Source organism: Phalangium opilio, unplaced genomic scaffold, assembly GCF_054372755.1.
Source record: "Phalangium opilio isolate 3A_F unplaced genomic scaffold, DU_Popi_V2 ptg001170l_1, whole genome shotgun sequence".
NCBI lineage: Eukaryota > Metazoa > Arthropoda > Arachnida > Opiliones > Phalangiidae > Phalangium > Phalangium opilio.
The window spans coordinates 4,319,491-4,338,657 of NW_028324255.1; the positions used below are offsets into that span (position 1 = coordinate 4,319,491).

General features: G+C 46.4%; 2 non-coding genes across 2 annotated transcripts; one reads left to right on the forward strand and one right to left on the reverse strand.

The window, feature by feature from the left end:
- The first annotated feature begins 646 nt into the window (after positions 1 to 646).
- TRNAN-AUU (transfer RNA asparagine (anticodon AUU)) lies at positions 647 to 719 on the forward strand. Its single transcript has one exon. It is a non-coding gene; the product is annotated as a tRNA-Asn (tRNA).
- An 8,002-nt stretch (positions 720 to 8,721) lies between these two features.
- Positions 8,722 to 8,794, reverse strand: TRNAY-GUA (transfer RNA tyrosine (anticodon GUA)). Its single transcript has one exon. It is a non-coding gene; the product is annotated as a tRNA-Tyr (tRNA).
- Positions 8,795 to 19,167: the final 10,373 nt, after the last annotated feature.

Consider the following 19,167-nt stretch of genomic DNA (forward strand, 5'->3'; position numbering starts at 1 on the left):
AGATGTAACGTAAAAATTCAGGGTTTTTCCACAATACCAGGCGAACATTTAATATTTGGGCTTCCGTTGCGCAATGGTTATCGCGTTCGGCTGTTAACCGAAAGGTTGGTGGTTCGAGCCCACCCGGGAGCGGTGTTGTGAGATATCAAATGTAACGTAAAAAGCCAAAGTTTTTCAACAATACTTGACGATCATTTAATTTTTGGGCTTCCGTGGTGCAATGGTTAGCGCGTTCGGCTGTTAACCGAAAGGTTGTTAGTTCGAGCCCATCCGGGAGCGGTGTTGTGAGGTCTCAGATGTAACGTAAAAAGTCATTGTTTTTCCACAATACCTGACGAACATCTAATTTTTGGCTTCCGTGGCGCAATGGTTAGCGCGTTCAGCTGTTAACCGAAAGGTTGGTGGTTCAAGCTCACCCAGGACAGGTGTTGTGGGGTCTCAGATGTAGCGTAAAAAGTCATAAGTTTTTCAGCAATACTTGACGACCATTTAATTTTTGGGCTTCCGTGGTGCAATGGTTAGCGCGTTCGGCTGTTAACCGAAAGGTTGTTAGTTCGAGCCCATCCGGGAGAGGTGTTGTGGGTCTCAGATGTAGCTTAAATTGTCTAGGGTTTTCCAAAATACCTGACAACCATTGAATTTCTGAGCTTCCGTGGCGCAATGGTTAGCGCGTTCGGCTATTATCCGAAAGGTTGTTAGTTCGAGCCCATCCCGGAGCGGTGGCGTGAGGGTATCAGGTCAAAATATCGAAAATAAAATGTCGAATGCTGAAAATGCGTGTTGATTTCGTCGAAACACACAATAGCGAAATGCAATAATAGCGAAAACAACAACAGTGAAATGCAATAATAGCGATAGCAAGGTTAGCGAAGTGCAACAATATCGAGAACAAAAACAACGAAATGAAATATTGAAGAGAACAACAATAGCGAATTTCATACGGTACCTTAAAATATTTTTAACAATGCATACGTACTCTATACTAAAAGATAAAACACCGAATAATCCCCCGTAACAGGAAATGCAAAAAAGAGGGTATACGGACTAAATACCCCCAAGACAAAAGAACCCCGGTCATAATCCCCCATTTTTGAAAACTTACAAAATCCCCGCTCTCTCATGACAAAATCCCCCGGTCATTTTTCCCCCTATTCGAGGAAAGAGTACAAATTGTTCGTCAGGTATTGTGGGAAAACTTTGACTTTTTACGTTACATTTGAGATCTCACAACTCCGCTCCCGGGTGGGCTCGAACCACCGACATTTCGGTTAACAGCCGAACGCACTAAGAATGCGCCATGGAAGCTTAGAATTTAAAATGTGGTCAGGTATTGTGGAAAAACTTTGGCTTTTTACGTTACGTTTGAGATCTCACAACACCGCTCCCGGGTGGGCTCGAACCACCAACCTTTCGGTTAACAGATGAACGCGATAACCGTTGCGCAACGGAAGCCCAAAAATTATATCGTCGTCAGGTATTGTGGAAAAATTTTGACTTTTTACGTCACATCTGAGACCTCAAAACACCGCTCCCGGATGGGCTCGAACCACCAACCTTTCAGTTAACAGCCGAACGCGCTAACCATTGAGCCACGGAAGCTCAGAAATTCAATGGTTGTCAGGTATTGTGGAAAAACTTTGACTTTTTACGACACATCTGAGACCTCACAACACCGCTCCCGGATGGGCTTGAACCACCAACCTTTCGGTTAACAGCCGAACGCACTAAGCATTGCGCCACGGAAGCTTAGAATTTAAAATGTTGTCAGGTATTGTAGAAAAACTTTGACTTTTCACGTTACATTTCAGATCTCACAACACCGCTCCCGGGTGGGCTCGAAAGACCAACCTTTCGGTTAACAGCCGAACGCGCTAACCATTGAGCCACGGAAGCTCAGAAATTAAATGGTTGTCAGGTATTGTGGAAAAACTTTGACTTTTTACGTCACATCTGAGGCCTCACAACACCGCTCCCGGTTGGGCTCGAACCACCGACCTTTCGGTTAACAGCCGAACGCACTAAGCATTGCGCCATGGAAGCTTAGAATTTAAAATGTTGTCAGGTATTGTGGAAAAACTTTGGCTTTTTACGTTACTTTTGAGATCTCACAACACCGCTCCTGGGTGGGCTCGAACCACCAACCTTTCGGTTAACAGATGAACGCGATAACCATTGCGCAACGGAAGCCCTAAAATTATATCGTCGTCAGGTATTGTGGAAAAACTTTGACTTTTTACGTCACATCTGAGATCTCATAACACCACTCCGGGATGGGCTCGAACCACCAACCTTTCGGTTAACAGCCGAATGCGCTAACCATTGCGCCACGGAAGCCGAAAAAATAAATGTTCGTCAGGTATTGTGGGAAAACTTTGACTTTTTACGTCACATCTGAGGCCTCACAACTCCGCTCCCGGGTGGGCTCGAACCACCGACATTTCGGTTAACAGCCGAACGCACTAAGAATGCGCCATGGAAGCTTAGAATTTAAAATGTGGTCAGGTATTGTGGAAAAACTTTGGCTTTTTACGTTACGTTTGAGATCTCACAACACCGCTCCCGGGTGGGCTCGAACCACCAACCTTTCGGTTAACAGATGAACGCGATAACCGTTGCGCAACGGAAGCCCAAAAATTATATCGTCGTCAGGTATTGTGGAAAAACTTTGACTTTTTACGTCACATCTGAGACCTCAAAACACCGCTCCCGGATGGGCTCGAACCACCAACCTTTCAGTTAACAGCCGAACGCGCTAACCATTGAGCCACGGAAGCTCAGAAATTCAATGGTTGTCAGGTATTGTGGAAAAACTTTGACTTTTTACGACACATCTGAGACCTCACAACACCGCTCCCGGATGGGCTTGAACCACCAACCTTTCGGTTAACAGCCGAACGCACTAAGCATTGCGCCACGGAAGCTTAGAATTTAAAATGTTGTCAGGTATTGTAGAAAAACTTTGACTTTTCACGTTACATTTCAGATCTCACAACACCGCTCCCGGGTGGGCTCGAAAGACCAACCTTTCGGTTAACAGCCGAACGCGCTAACCATTGAGCCACGGAAGCTCAGAAATTAAATGGTTGTCAGGTATTGTGGAAAAACTTTGACTTTTTACGTCACATCTGAGGCCTCACAACACCGCTCCTGGGTGGGCTCGAACCACCAACCTTTCGGTTAACAGATGAACGCGATAACCATTGCGCAACGGAAGCCCAAAAATTATATCGTCGTCAGGTATTGTGGAAAAATTTTGACTTTTTACGTCTTATCTGAGATCTCATAACACCGCTCCGGGATGGGCTCGAACCACCAACCTTTCGGTTAACAGCCGAATGCGCTAACCATTGCGCCACGGAAGCCGAAAAAATAAATGTTCGTCAGGTATTGTGGAAAAACTTTGACTTTTTACGTTACATTTGAGATCTCACAACACCGCTCCCGGGTGGGCTCGAACCACACACCTTTCGGTTAACAACCGAACGCACTAAGCATTGCGCCATGGAAGCTTAGAATTTAAAATGTTGTCAGGTATTGTGGAAAAACTTTGGCTTTTTACGTTACTTTCGAGATCTCACAACACCGCTCCTGGGTGGGCTCGAACCACCAACCTTTCGGTTAACAGATGAACGCGATAACCATTGCGCAACGGAAGCCCAAAAATTATATCGTCGTCAGGTATTGTGGAAAAACTTTGACTTTTTACGTCTTATCTGAGATCTCATAACACCGCTCCGGGATGGGCTCGAACCACCAACCTTTCGGTTAACAGCCGAATGCGCTAACCATTGCGCCACGGAAGCCGAAAAAATAAATGTTCGTCAGGTATTGTGGAAAAACTTTGACTTTTTACGTTACATTTGAGATCTCACAACACCGCTCCCGGGTGGGCTCGAACCACACACCTTTCGGTTAACAGCCGAACGCACTAAGCATTGCGCCATGGAAGCTTAGAATTTAAAATGTTGTCAGGTATTGTGGAAAAACTTTGGCTTTTTACGTTACTTTTGAGATCTCACAACACCGCTCCTGGGTGGGCTCGAACCACCAACCTTTCGGTTAACAGATGAACGCGATAACCATTGCGCAACGGAAGCCCAAATATTATATCGTCGTCAGGTATTGTGGAAAAACTTTGACTTTTTACGTCACATCTGAGATCTCATAACACCACTCCGGGATGGGCTCGAACCACCAACCTTTCGGTTAACAGCCGAATGCGCTAACCATTGCGCCACGGAAGCCGAAAAAATAAATGTTCGTCAGGTATTGTGGGAAAACTTTGACTTTTTACGTCACATCTGAGGCCTCACAACTCCGCTCCCGGGTGGGCTCGAACCACCGACAGTTCGGTTAACAGCCGAACGCACTAAGAATGCGCCATGGAAGCTTAGAATTTAAAATGTTGTCAGGTATTGTGGAAAAAGTTTGGCTTTGTACGTTACTTTTGAGATCTCACAACACCGCTCCCGGGTGGGCTCGAACCACCAACCTTTCGGTTAACAGATGAACGCGATAACCATTGCGCAACGGAAGCCCAAAATTATATCGTCGTCAGGTATTCTGGAAAAACTTTGACTTTTTACGTCACATCTGAGACTTCACAACACCGCTCCCGGATGGGCTCGAACCACCAACCTTTCAGTTAACAGCCGAACGCGCTAACCATTGAGCCACGGAAGCTCAGAAATTCAATGGTTGTCAGGTATTGTGGAAAAACTTTGACTTTTTATGTCACATCTGAGACCTCACAACACCGCTCCCGGATGGGCTCGAACCACCAACCTTTCGGTTAACAGCCGAGCGCACTAAGCATTGCGCCAAGGAAGCTTAGAATTTAAATTGTTGTCAGGTATTGTGGAAAAACTTTGGCTTTTTACGTTACTTTTGAGATATCACAACACCGCTCCCGGAAGGGCTCGAACCACCAACCTTTCGGTTAACAGATGAACGCACTAAGCCTTGCGTCAAGGAAGCTTAGAATTTAAATTGTTGTCAGGTATTGTGGAAAAACTTTGACTTTCACGTTACATTTGAGATCTCACAACACCGCTCCCGGATGGGCTCGAACCACCAACCTTTCAGTTAACAGCCGAACGCGCTAACCATTGAGCCACGGAAGCTCAGAAATTAAATGGTTGTCAGGTATTGTGGAAAAACTTTGACTTTTTACGTCACATCTGAGACCTCACAACACCGCTCCCGGATTGGCTCGAACCACCAACCTTTCGGTTAACAGCCGAACGCACTAAGCATTGCGCCACGGAAGCTTAGAATTTAAAATGTTGTCAGGTATTGTGGAAAAACTTTGGCTTTATACGTTACTTTTGAGATCTCACAACACCGCTCCCGGGAGGGCTCGAACCACCAACCTTTCGGTTAACAGATGAACGCGATAACCATTGCGCAACGGAAGCCCAAAAATTATATCGTCGTCAGGTATTGTGGAAAAACTTTGACTTTTTACGTCACGTCTGAGATCTCACAACACCGCTCCGGGATGGGTTCGAACCACCAACCTTTCGGTTAACAGCCGAATGCGCTAACCATTGCGCCACGGAAGCCCAAAAAATAAACGTTCGTTGGTATTGTGGGAAAACTTTGACTTTTTACGTCACATTTGAGGCCTCACCACACCGCTCCCGGATGGGCTCGAACCACCGACCTTTCGGTTAACAGCCGAACGCACTAAGCATTGCGCAATGGAAGCTTAGAATTTAAAATGTTGTCAGGTATTGTGGAAAAACTTTGGCTTTATACGTTACTTTTGAGATCTCACAACACCGCTCCCGGGAGGGCTCGAACCACCAACCTTTCGGTTAACAGATGAACGCGATAACCATTGCGCAACGGAAGCCCAAAAATTATATCGTCGTCAGGTATTGTGGAAAAACTTTGACTTTTTACGTCACGTCTGAGATCTCACAACACCGGTCCGGGATGGGCTCGAACCACCAACCTTTCGGTTAACAGCCGAATGCGCTAACCATTGCGCCACGGAAGCCCAAAAAATAAACGTTCGTCAGGTATTGTGGGAAAACTTTGACTTTATACGTCACATCTGAGGCCTCAAAACACCGCTCCCGGATGGGCTCGAACCACCGACCTTTCGGATAACAGCCGAACGCACTAAGCATTGCGCAATGGAAGCTTAGAATTTAAAATGTTGTCAGGTATTGTGGAAAAAGTTTGGCTTTTTACGTTACTTTTGAGATCTCACAACACCGCTCCCGGGTGGGCTCGAACCACTAACCTTTCGGTTAACAGATGAACGCGATAACCATTGCGCAACGGAAGCCCAAAAATTATATCGTCGTCAGGTATTGTGGAAAAACTTTGACTTTTTACGTCACATCTGAGATCTCATAACACCACTCCGGGATGGGCTCGAACCACCAACCTTTCGGTTAACAGCCGAATGCGCTAACCATTGCGCCACGGAAGCCGAAAAAATAAATGTTCGTCAGGTATTGTGGGAAAACTTTGACTTTTTACGTCACATTTGAGGCCTCACAACTCCGCTCCCGGGTGGGCTCGAACCACCAACCTTTCGGTTAACAGTCGAGCGCACTAAGCATTGCGCCAAGGAAGCTTAGAATTTAAATTGATGTCAGGTATTGTGGAAAAACTTTGGCTTTTTACGTTACTTTTGAGATCTCACAACACCGCTCCCGGAAGGGCTCGAACCACCAACCTTTCGGTTAACAGATGAACGCGATAACCATTGCGCAACGGAAGCCCAAAATTATATCGTCTTCAGGTATTGTGGAAAAACTTTGACTTTTTACGTCACATCTGAGACTTCACAACACCGCTCCCGGATGGGCTCGAACCACCAACCTTTCAGTTAACAGCCGAACGCGCTAACCATTGAGCCACGGAAGCTCAGAAATTCAATGGTTGTCAGGTATTGTGGAAAAACTTTGACTTTTTACGTCACAACTGAGACCTCACAACACCGCTCCCGGATGGGCTCGAACCACCAACCTTTCGGTTAACAGCCGAACGCACTAAGCATTGCGTCAAGGAAGCTTAGAATTTAAATTGTTGTCAGGTATTGTGGAAAAACTTTGACTTTTCACGTTACATTTGAGATCTCACAACACCGCTCCCGGGTGGGCTCGAACGACCAACCTTTCGGTTAACAGCCGAACGCGCTAACCATTGAGCCACGGAAGCTCAGAAATTAAATGGTTGTCAGGTATTGTGGAAAAACTTTGACTTTTTACGTCACATCTGAGACCTCACAACACCGCTCCCGGATTGGCTCGAACCACCAACCTTTCGGTTAACAGCCGAACGCACTAAGCATTGCGCCACGGAAGCTTAGAATTTAAAATGTTGTCAGGTATTGTGGAAAAACTTTGGCTTTATACGTTACTTTTGAGATCTCACAACACCGCTCCCGGGAGGGCTCGAACCACCAACCTTTCGGTTAACAGATGAACGCGATAACCATTGCGCAACGGAAGCCCAAAAATTATATCGTCGTCAGGTATTGTGGAAAAACTTTGACTTTTTACGTCACGTCTGAGATCTCACAACACCGCTCCGGGATGGGTTCGAACCACCAACCTTTCGGTTAACAGCCGAATGCGCTAACCATTGCGCCACGGAAGCCCAAAAAATAAACGTTCGTTGGTATTGTGGGAAAACTTTGACTTTTTACGTCACATTTGAGGCCTCACCACACCGCTCCCGGATGGGCTCGAACCACCGACCTTTCGGTTAACAGCCGAACGCACTAAGCATTGCGCAATGGAAGCTTAGAATTTAAAATGTTGTCAGGTATTGTGGAAAAACTTTGGCTTTATACGTTACTTTTGAGATCTCACAACACCGCTCCCGGGAGGGCTCGAACCACCAACCTTTCGGTTAACAGATGAACGCGATAACCATTGCGCAACGGAAGCCCAAAAATTATATCGTCGTCAGGTATTGTGGAAAAACTTTGACTTTTTACGTCACATCTGAGATCTCATAACACCACTCCGGGATGGGCTCGAACCACCAACCTTTCGGTTAACAGCCGAATGCGCTAACCATTGCGCCACGGAAGCCGAAAAAATAAATGTTCGTCAGGTATTGTGGGAAAACTTTGACTTTTTACGTCACATCTGAGGCCTCACAACACCGCTCCCGGATTGGCTCGAACCACCAACCTTTCGGTTAACAGCCGAACGCACTAAGCATTGCGCCACGGAAGCTTAGAATTTAAAATGTTGTCAGGTATTGTGGAAAAACTTTGGCTTTATACGTTACTTTTGAGATCTCACAACACCGCTCCCGGGAGGGCTCGAACCACCAACCTTTCGGTTAACAGATGAACGCGATAACCATTGCGCAACGGAAGCCCAAAATTATATCGTCGTCAGGTATTCTGGAAAAACTTTGACTTTTTACGTCACGTCTGAGATCTCACAACACCGCTCCGGGATGGGTTCGAACCACCAACCTTTCGGTTAACAGCCGAATGCGCTAACCATTGCGCCACGGAAGCTCAGAAATTCAATGGTTGTCAGGTATTGTGGAAAAACTTTGACTTTTTACGTCACATCTGAGACCTCACAACACCGCTCCCGGATGGGCTCGAACCACCAACCTTTCGGTTAACAGCCGAACGCACTAAGCATTGCGTCAAGGAAGCTTAGAATTTAAATTGTTGTCAGGTATTGTGGCAAAACTTTGACTTTTCACGTTACATTTGAGATCTCACAACACCGCTCCCGGGTGGGCTCGAACGACTAACCTTTCGGTTTACAGCCGAACGCGCTAACCATTGAGCCACGGAAGCTCAGAAATTAAATGGTTGTCAGGTATTGTGGAAAAACTTTGACTTTTTACGTCACATCTGAGACCTCACAACACCGCTCCCGGATTGGCTCGAACCACCAACCTTTAGGTTAATAGCCGAACGCACTAAGCATTGCGCCACGGAAGCTTAGAATTTAAAATGTTGTCAGGTATTGTGGAAAAACTTTGGCTTTATACGTTACTTTTGAGATCTCACAACACCGCTCCCGGGAGGGCTCGAACCACCAACCTTTCGGTTAACAGATGAACGCGATAACCATTGCGCAACGGAAGCCCAAAAACTATATCGTCGTCAGGTATTGTGGAAAAACTTTGACTTTTTACGTCACGTCTGAGATCTCACAACACCGGTCCGGGATGGGCTCGAACCACCAACCTTTCGGTTAACAGCCGAATGCGCTAACCATTGCGCCACGGAAGCCCAAAAAATAAACGTTCGTCAGGTATTGTGGGAAAACTTTGACTTTTTACGTCACATCTGAGGCCTCAAAACACCGCTCCCGGATGGGCTCGAACCACCGACCTTTCGGATAACAGCCGAACGCACTAAGCATTGCGCAATGGAAGCTTAGAATTTAAAATGTTGTCAGGTATTGTGGAAAAAGTTTGGCTTTTTACGTTACTTTTGAGATCTCACAACACCGCTCCCGGGTGGGCTCGAACCACCAACCTTTCGGTTAACAGATGAACGCGATAACCATTGCGCAACGGAAGCCCAAAATTATATCGTCGTCAGGTATTGTGGAAAAACTTTGACTTTTTACGTCACATCTGAGACTTCACAACACCGCTCCCGGATGGGCTCGAACCACCAACCTTTCAGTTAACAGCCGAACGCGCTAACCATTGAGCCACGGAAGCTCAGAAATTCAATGGTTGTCAGGTATTGTGGAAACACTTTTACTTTTTACGTCACATCTGAGACCTCACAACACCGCTCCCGGATGGGCTCGAACCACCAACCTTTTGGTTAACAGCCGAACGCACTAAGCATTGCGTCAAGGAAGCTTAGAATTTAAATTGTTGTCAGGTATTGTGGAAAAACTTTGACTTTTCACGTTACATTTGAGATCTCACAACACCGCTCCCGGGTGGGCTCGAACGACCAACCTTTCGGTTAACAGCCGAACGCGCTAACCATTGAGCCACGGAAGCTCAGAAATTAAATGGTTGTCAGGTATTGTGGAAAAACTTTGACTTTTTACGTCACATCTGAGACCTCACAACACCGCTCCCGGATTGGCTCGAACCACCAACCTTTCGGTTAACAGCCGAACGCACTAAGCATTGCGCCACGGAAGCTTAGAATTTAAAATGTTGTCAGGTATTGTGGAAAAACTTTGGCTTTATACGTTACTTTTGAGATCTCACAACACCGCTCCCGGGAGGGCTCGAACCACCAACCTTTCGGTTAACAGATGAACGCGATAACCATTGCGCAACGGAAGCCCAAAAATTATATCGTCGTCAGGTATTGTGGAAAAACTTTGACTTTTTACGTCACGTCTGAGATCTCACAACACCGCTCCGGGATGGGTTCGAACCACCAACCTTTCGGTTAACAGCCGAATGCGCTAACCATTGCGCCACGGAAGCCCAAAAAATAAACGTTCGTTGGTATTGTGGGAAAACTTTGACTTTTTACGTCACATTTGAGGCCTCACCACACCGCTCCCGGATGGGCTCGAACCACCGACCTTTCGGTTAACAGCCGAACGCACTAAGCATTGCGCAATGGAAGCTTAGAATTTAAAATGTTGTCAGGTATTGTGGAAAAACTTTGGCTTTATACGTTACTTTTGAGATCTCACAACACCGCTCCCGGGAGGGCTCGAACCACCAACCTTTCGGTTAACAGATGAACGCGATAACCATTGCGCAACGGAAGCCCAAAAATTATATCGTCGTCAGGTATTGTGGAAAAACTTTGACTTTTTACGTCACATCTGAGATCTCATAACACCACTCCGGGATGGGCTCGAACCACCAACCTTTCGGTTAACAGCCGAATGCGCTAACCATTGCGCCACGGAAGCCGAAAAAATAAATGTTCGTCAGGTATTGTGGGAAAACTTTGACTTTTTACGTCACATCTGAGGCCTCACAACTCCGCTCCCGGGTGGGCTCGAACCACCAACCTTTCGGTTAACAGTCGAGCGCACTAAGCATTGCGCCAAAGAAGCTTAGAATTTAAATTGATGTCAGGTATTGTGGAAAAACTTTGGCTTTTTACGTTACTTTTGAGATCTCACAACACCGCTCCCGGAAGGGCGCGAACCACCAACCTTTCGGTTAACAGATGAACGCGATAACCATTGCGCAACGGAAGCCCAAAATTATATCGTCTTCAGGTATTGTGGAAAAACTTTGACTTTTTACGTCACATCTGAGACTTCACAACACCGCTCCCGGATGGGCTCGAACCACCAACCTTTCAGTTAACAGCCGAACGCGCTAACCATTGAGCCACGGAAGCTCAGAAATTCAATGGTTGTCAGGTATTGTGGAAAAACTTTGACTTTTTACGTCACAACTGAGACCTCACAACACCGCTCCCGGATGGGCTCGAACCACCAACCTTTCGGTTAACAGCCGAACGCACTAAGCATTGCGTCAAGGAAGCTTAGAATTTAAATTGTTGTCAGGTATTGTGGCATACTGTATCTGTAATGCAAATAAAATAAACATTTTGAATTGAATTGAATTGAAACTTTGACTTTTCACGTTACATTTGATATCTCACAACACCGCTCCCGGGTGGGCTCGAACGACCAACCTTTCGGTTAACAGCCGAACGCGCTAACCATTGAGCCACGGAAGCTCAGAAATTAAATGGTTGTCAGGTATTGTGGAAAAACTTTGACTTTTTATGTCACATCTGAGACCTCACAACACCGCTCCCGGATTGGCTCGAACTACCAACCTTTCGGTTAACAGCCGAACGCACTAAGCATTGCGCCACGGAAGCTTAGAATTTAAAATGTTGTCAGGTATTGTGGAAAAACTTTGGCTTTATACGTTACTTTTGAGATCTCACAACACCGCTCCCGGGAGGGCTCGAACCACCAACCTTTCGGTTAACAGATGAACGCGATAACCATTGCGCAACGGAAGCCCAAAATTATATCGTCGTCAGGTATTCTGGAAAAACTTTGACTTTTTACGTCACGTCTGAGATCTCACAACACCGCTCCGGGATGGGTTCGAACCACCAACCTTTCGGTTAACAGCCGAATGCGCTAACCATTGCGCCACGGAAGCTCAGAAATTCAATGGTTGTCAGGTATTGTAAAAAAAAATTTGACTTTTTACATCACATCTGAGACCTCACAACACCGCTCCCGGATGGGCTCGAACCACCAACCTTTCGGTTAACAGCCGAGCGCACTAAGCATTGCGCCAAGGAAGCTTAGAATTTAAATTGTTGTCAGGTATTGTGGAAAAACTTTGGCTTTTTACGGTACTTTTGAGATCTCACAACACCGCTCCCGGGAGGGCTAGAACCACCAACCTTTCGGTTAACAGATGAACGCGATAACCATTGCGCAACGGAAGCCCAAAATTATACGTCACAACTGAGACCTCACAACACCGCTCCCGGATGGGCTCGAACCACCAACCTTTCGGTTAACAGCCGAACGCACTAAACATTGCGTCAAGGAAGCTTAAAATTTAAATTGTTGTCAGGTATTGTGGCATACTGTATCTGTAATGCAAATAAAATAAACATTTTGAATTGAATTGAATTGAAACTTTGACTTTTCACGTTACATTTGATATCTCACAACACCGCTCCCGGGTGGGCTCGAACGACCAACCTTTCGGTTAACAGCCGAACGCGCTAACCATTGAGCCACGGAAGCTCAGAAATTAAATGGTTGTCAGGTATTGTGGAAAAACTTTGACTTTTTACGTCACATCTGAGACCTCACAACACCGCTCCCGGATTGGCTCGAACCACCAACCTTTCGGTTAACAGCCGAACGCACTAAGCATTGCGCCACGGAAGCTTAGAATTTAAAATGTTGTCAGGTATTGTGGAAAAACTTTGGCTTTATACGTTACTTTTGAGATCTCACAACACCGCTCCCGGGAGGGCTCGAACCACCAACCTTTCGGTTAACAGATGAACGCGATAACCATTGCGCAACGGAAGCCCAAAATTATATCGTCGTCAGGTATTCTGGAAAAACTTTGACTTTTTACGTCACGTCTGAGATCTCACAACACCGCTCCGGGATGGGTTCGAACCACCAGCCTTTCGGTTAACAGCCGAATGCGCTAACCATTGCGCCACGGAAGCTCAGAAATTCAATGGTTGTCAGGTATTGTAAAAAAACTTTGACTTTTTACATCACATCTGAGACCTCACAACACCGCTCCCGGATGGGCTCGAACCACCAACCTTTCGGTTAACAGCCGAGCGCACTAAGCATTGCGCCAAGGAAGCTTAGAATTTAAATTGTTGTCAGGTATTGTGGAAAAACTTTGGCTTTTTACGGTACTTTTGAGATCTCACAACACCGCTCCCGGGAGGGCTAGAACCACCAACCTTTCGGTTAACAGATGAACGCGATAACCATTGCGCAACGGAAGCCCAAAATTATACCGTCGTCAGGTATTGTGGAAAAACTTTTACTTTTTACGTCACATCTGAGACTTCACAACACCGCTCCCGGATGGGCTCGAACCACCAACCATTCGGTTAACAGCCGAACGCACTAAGCATTGCGCCACGGAAAATTAGAATTTAAAATGTTGTCATGTATTGTGGAAAACTTATGACTTTTTACGCTACATCTGAGACCTCACAACACCTCTCCCGGGTGGGCTGGAACCACCAACCTTTCGATTAACAGCCGAACGCGCTAACCATTGCGCCACGGAAGCCCAAAAATTAAATGGCCGTCAGGTATTGTGGAAAAACTTTGACTTTTTACGTCACATCTGAGGCCTCACAACACCGCTCCCGGGTGGGCTCGAACCACCGACCTTTCGGTTAACAGCCGAACGCACTAAGCATTGCGCCATGGAAGCTTAGAATTTAAAATGTTGTCAGGTATTGTGGAAAAACTTTGGCTTTTTACGTTACTTTTGAGATCTCACAACACCGCTCCTGGGTGGGCTCGAACCACCAACCTTTCGGTTAACAGATGAACGCGATAACCATTGCGCAACGGAAGCCCAAAAATTATATCGTCGTCAGGTATTGTGGAAAAACTTTGACTTTTTACGTCACATCTGAGATCTCATAACACCGCTCCGGGATGGGCTCGAACGACCAACCTTTCGGTTAACAGCCGAACGCGCTAACCATTGAGCCACGGAAGCTCAGAAATTAAATGGTTGTCAGGTATTGTGGAAAAACTTTGACTTTTTACGTCACATCTGAGACCTCACAACACCGCTCCCGCATGGGCTCGAACCACCGACCTTTCGGTTAACAGCCGAACGCACTAAGCATTGCGCCACGGAAAATTAGAATTTAAAATGTTGTCATGTATTGTGGAAAACTTATGACTTTTTACGCTACATCTGAGACCTCACAACACCTCTCCCGGGTGGGCTGGAACCACCAACCTTTCGATTAACAGCCGAACGCGCTAACCATTGCGCCACGGAAGCCCAAAAATTAAATGGCCGTCAGGTATTGTGGAAAAACTTTGACTTTTTACGTCACATCTGAGGCCTCACAACACCGCTCCCGGGTGGGCTCGAACCACCGACCTTTCGGTTAACAGCCGAACGCACTAAGCATTGCGCCATGGAAGCTTAGAATTTAAAATGTTGTCAGGTATTGTGGAAAAACTTTGGCTTTTTACGTTACTTTTGAGATCTCACAACACCGCTCCTGGGTGGGCTCGAACCACCAACCTTTCGGTTAACAGATGAACGCGATAACCATTGCGCAACGGAAGCCCAAAAATTATATCGTCGTCAGGTATTGTGGAAAAACTTTGACTTTTTACGTCACATCTGAGATCTCATAACACCGCTCCGGGATGGGCTCGAACGACCAACCTTTCGGTTAACAGCCGAACGCGCTAACCATTGAGCCACGGAAGCTCAGAAATTAAATGGTTGTCAGGTATTGTGGAAAAACTTTGACTTTTTACGTCACATCTGAGACCTCACAACACCGCTCCCGCATGGGCTCGAACCACCGACCTTTCGGTTAACAGCCGAACGCACTAAGCATTGCGCCATGGAAGCTTAGAATTTAAAATGTTGTCAGGTATTGTGGAAAAACTTTGGCTTTTTACGTTACTTTTGAGATCTCACAACACCGCTCTCGGGAGGGCTCGAATCACCAACCTTTCGGTTAACAGATGAACGCGATAACCCTTGTGCAACGGAAGCCCAAAAATTATATCGTCGTCAGGTATTGTGGAAAAACTTTGACTTTTTACGTCACATCTGAGATCTCATAACACCACTCCGGGATGGGCTCGAACCACCAACCTTTCGGTTAACAGCCGAATGCGCTAACCATTGCGCCACGGAAGCTCAGAAATTCAATGGTTGTCAGGTATTGTAAAAAAACTTTGACTTTTTACATCACATCTGAGACCTCACAACACCGCTCCCGGATGGGCTCGAACCACCAACCTTTCGGTTAACAGCCGAGCGCACTAAGCATTGCGCCAAGGAAGCTTAGAATTTAAATTGTTGTCAGGTATTGTGGAAAAACTTTGGCTTTTTACGGTACTTTTGAGATCTCACAACACCGCTCCCGGGAGGGCTAGAACCACCAACCTTTCGGTTAACAGATGAACGCGATAACCATTGCGCAACGGAAGCCCAAAATTATACCGTCGTCAGGTATTGTGGAAAAACTTTTACTTTTTACGTCACATCTGAGACTTCACAACACCGCTCCCGGATGGGCTCGAACCACCAACCATTCGGTTAACAGCCGAACGCACTAAGCATTGCGCCACGGAAAATTAGAATTTAAAATGTTGTCATGTATTGTGGAAAACTTATGACTTTTTACGCTACATCTGAGACCTCACAACACCTCTCCCGGGTGGGCTGGAACCACCAACCTTTCGATTAACAGCCGAACGCGCTAACCATTGCGCCACGGAAGCCCAAAAATTAAATGGCCGTCAGGTATTGTGGAAAAACTTTGACTTTTTACGTCACATCTGAGGCCTCACAACACCGCTCCCGGGTGGGCTCGAACCACCGACCTTTCGGTTAACAGCCGAACGCACTAAGCATTGCGCCATGGAAGCTTAGAATTTAAAATGTTGTCAGGTATTGTGGAAAAACTTTGGCTTTTTACGTTACTTTTGAGATCTCACAACACCGCTCCTGGGTGGGCTCGAACCACCAACCTTTCGGTTAACAGATGAACGCGATAACCATTGCGCAACGGAAGCCCAAAAATTATATCGTCGTCAGGTATTGTGGAAAAACTTTGACTTTTTACGTCACATCTGAGATCTCATAACACCGCTCCGGGATGGGCTCGAACGACCAACCTTTCGGTTAACAGCCGAACGCGCTAACCATTGAGCCACGGAAGCTCAGAAATTAAATGGTTGTCAGGTATTGTGGAAAAACTTTGACTTTTTACGTCACATCTGAGACCTCACAACACCGCTCCCGCATGGGCTCGAACCACCGACCTTTCGGTTAACAGCCGAACGCACTAAGCATTGCGCCATGGAAGCTTAGAATTTAAAATGTTGTCAGGTATTGTGGAAAAACTTTGGCTTTTTACGTTACTTTTGAGATCTCACAACACCGCTCTCGGGAGGGCTCGAATCACCAACCTTTCGGTTAACAGATGAACGCGATAACCCTTGTGCAACGGAAGCCCAAAAATTATATCGTCGTCAGGTATTGTGGAAAAACTTTGACTTTTTACGTCACATCTGAGATCTCATAACACCACTCCGGGATGGGCTCGAACCACCAACCTTTCGGTTAACAGCCGAATGCGCTAACCATTGCGCCACGGAAGCCGAAAAAATAAATGTTCGTCAGGTATTGTGGGAAAACTTTGACTTTTTACGTCACATCTGAGGCCTCACAACACCGCTCCCGGATGGGCTCGAACCACCGACCTGTCGGTTAACAGCCGAACGCACTAAGCATTGCGCCATGGAAGCTTAGAATTTAAAATGTTGTCAGGTATTGTGGAAAAACTTTGGCTTTTTACGTTACTTTTGAGATCTCACAACACCGCTCCCGGGTGGGCTCGAGCCACCAACCTTTCGGTTAACAGATGAACGCGATAACCGTTGCGCAACGGAAGCCCAAAAATTGTAACGTCGTCAGGTATTATGGAAAAACTTTGACTTTTTACGTCACATCTGAGACCTCACAACACTGCTCCCGCATGGGCTCGAACCACCAACCTTTCAGTTAACAGCCGAACGCGCTAACCATTGAGCCACGGAAGCTCAGAAATTCAATGGTTGTCAGGTATTGTGGAAAAACTTTGACTTTTTACGACACATCTGAGACCTCACAACACCGCTCCTGGATGGGCTCGAACCACCAACCTTTCGGTTAACAGCCGAACGCACTAAGCATTGCGCCACGGAAGCTTAGAATTTAAAATGTTGTCAGGTATTGTGGAAAAACTTTGACTTTTTACGTCACATCTGAGACCTCACAACACCGCTCCCGCATGGGCTCGAACCACCAACCATTCGGTTAACAGCCGAACGCACTAAGCATTGCGCCACGGAAAATTAGAATTTAAAATGTTGTCATGTATTGTGGAAAACTTATGACTTTATACGCTACATCTGAGACCTCACACCTCTCCCGGGTGGGCTGGAACCACCAACCTTTCGATTAACAGCCGAACGCGCTAACCATTGCGCCACAGAAGCCCAAAAATTAAATGGCCGTCAGGTATTGTGGAAAAACTTTGACTTTTACGTCATATCTGAGACCTCACAACACCGCTCCCGGATGGGCTCGAACCACCAACCTTTCGGTTAACAGCCGAACGCACTAAGCATTGCACCAAGGAAGCTTAGAATTTAAATTGTTGTCAGGTATTGTGGAAAAACTTTGGCTTTTTACGTTACTTTTGAGATCTCACAACACCGCTCTCGGGAGGGCTCGAATCACCAACCTTTCGGTTAACAGATGAACGCGATAACCCTTGTGCAACGGAAGCCCAAAAATTATATCGTCGTCAGGTATTGTGGAAAAACTTTGACTTTTTACGTCACATCTGAGATCTCATAACACCGCTCCGGGATGGGCTCGAACCACCAACCTTTCGGTTAAAAGCCGAATGCGCTAACCATTGCGCCACGGAAGCCGAAAAATAAATGTTCGTCAGGTATTGTGGGAAAACTTTGACTTTTTACGTCACATCTGAGGCCTCACAACACCGCTCCCGGATGGGCTCGAACCACCGACCTGTCGGTTAACAGCCGAACGCACAAAGCATTGCGCCATGGAAGCTTAGAATTTAAAATGTTGTCAGGTATTGTGGAAAAACTTTGGCTTTTTACGTTACTTTTGAGATCTCACAACACCGCTCCCGGGTGGGCTCGAGCCACCAACCTTTCGGTTAACAGATGAACGCGATAACCGTTGCGCAACGGAAGCCCAAAAATTGTAACGTCGTCAGGTATTATGGAAAAACTTTGACTTTTTACGTCACATCTGAGACCTCACAACACCGCTCCCACATGGGCTCGAACCACCAACCTTTCAGTTAACAGCCGAACGCGCTAACCATTGAGCCACGGAAGCTCAGAAATTCAATGGTTGTCAGGTATTGTGGGAAAACTTTGACTTTTTACGTCACATTTGAGGCCTCACCACACCGCTCCCGGATGGGCTCGAACCACCGACCTTTCGGTTAACAGCCGAACGCACTAAGCATTGCGCAATGGAAGCTTAGAATTTAAAATGTTGTCAGGTATTGTGGAAAAAGTTTGGCTTTTTACGTTACTTTTGAGATCTCACAACACCGCTCCCGGGTGGGCTCGAACCACCAACCTTTCGGTTAACAGATGAACGCGATAACCATTGCGCAACGGAAGCCCAAAATTATATCGTCGTCATATATTCTGGAAAAACTTTGACTTTTTACGTCACATCTGAGACTTCACAACACCGCTCCCGGATGGGCTCGAACCACCAACCTTTCAGTTAACAGCCGAACGCGCTAACCATTGAGCCACGGAAGCTCAGAAATTCAATGGTTGTCAGGTATTGTAAAAAAACTTTGACTTTTTACATCACATCTGAGACCTCACAACACCGCTACCGGATGGGCTCGAACCACCAACCTTTCGGTTAACAGCCGAGCGCACTAAGCATTGCGCCAAGGAAGCTTAGAATTTAAATTGTTGTCAGGTATTGTGG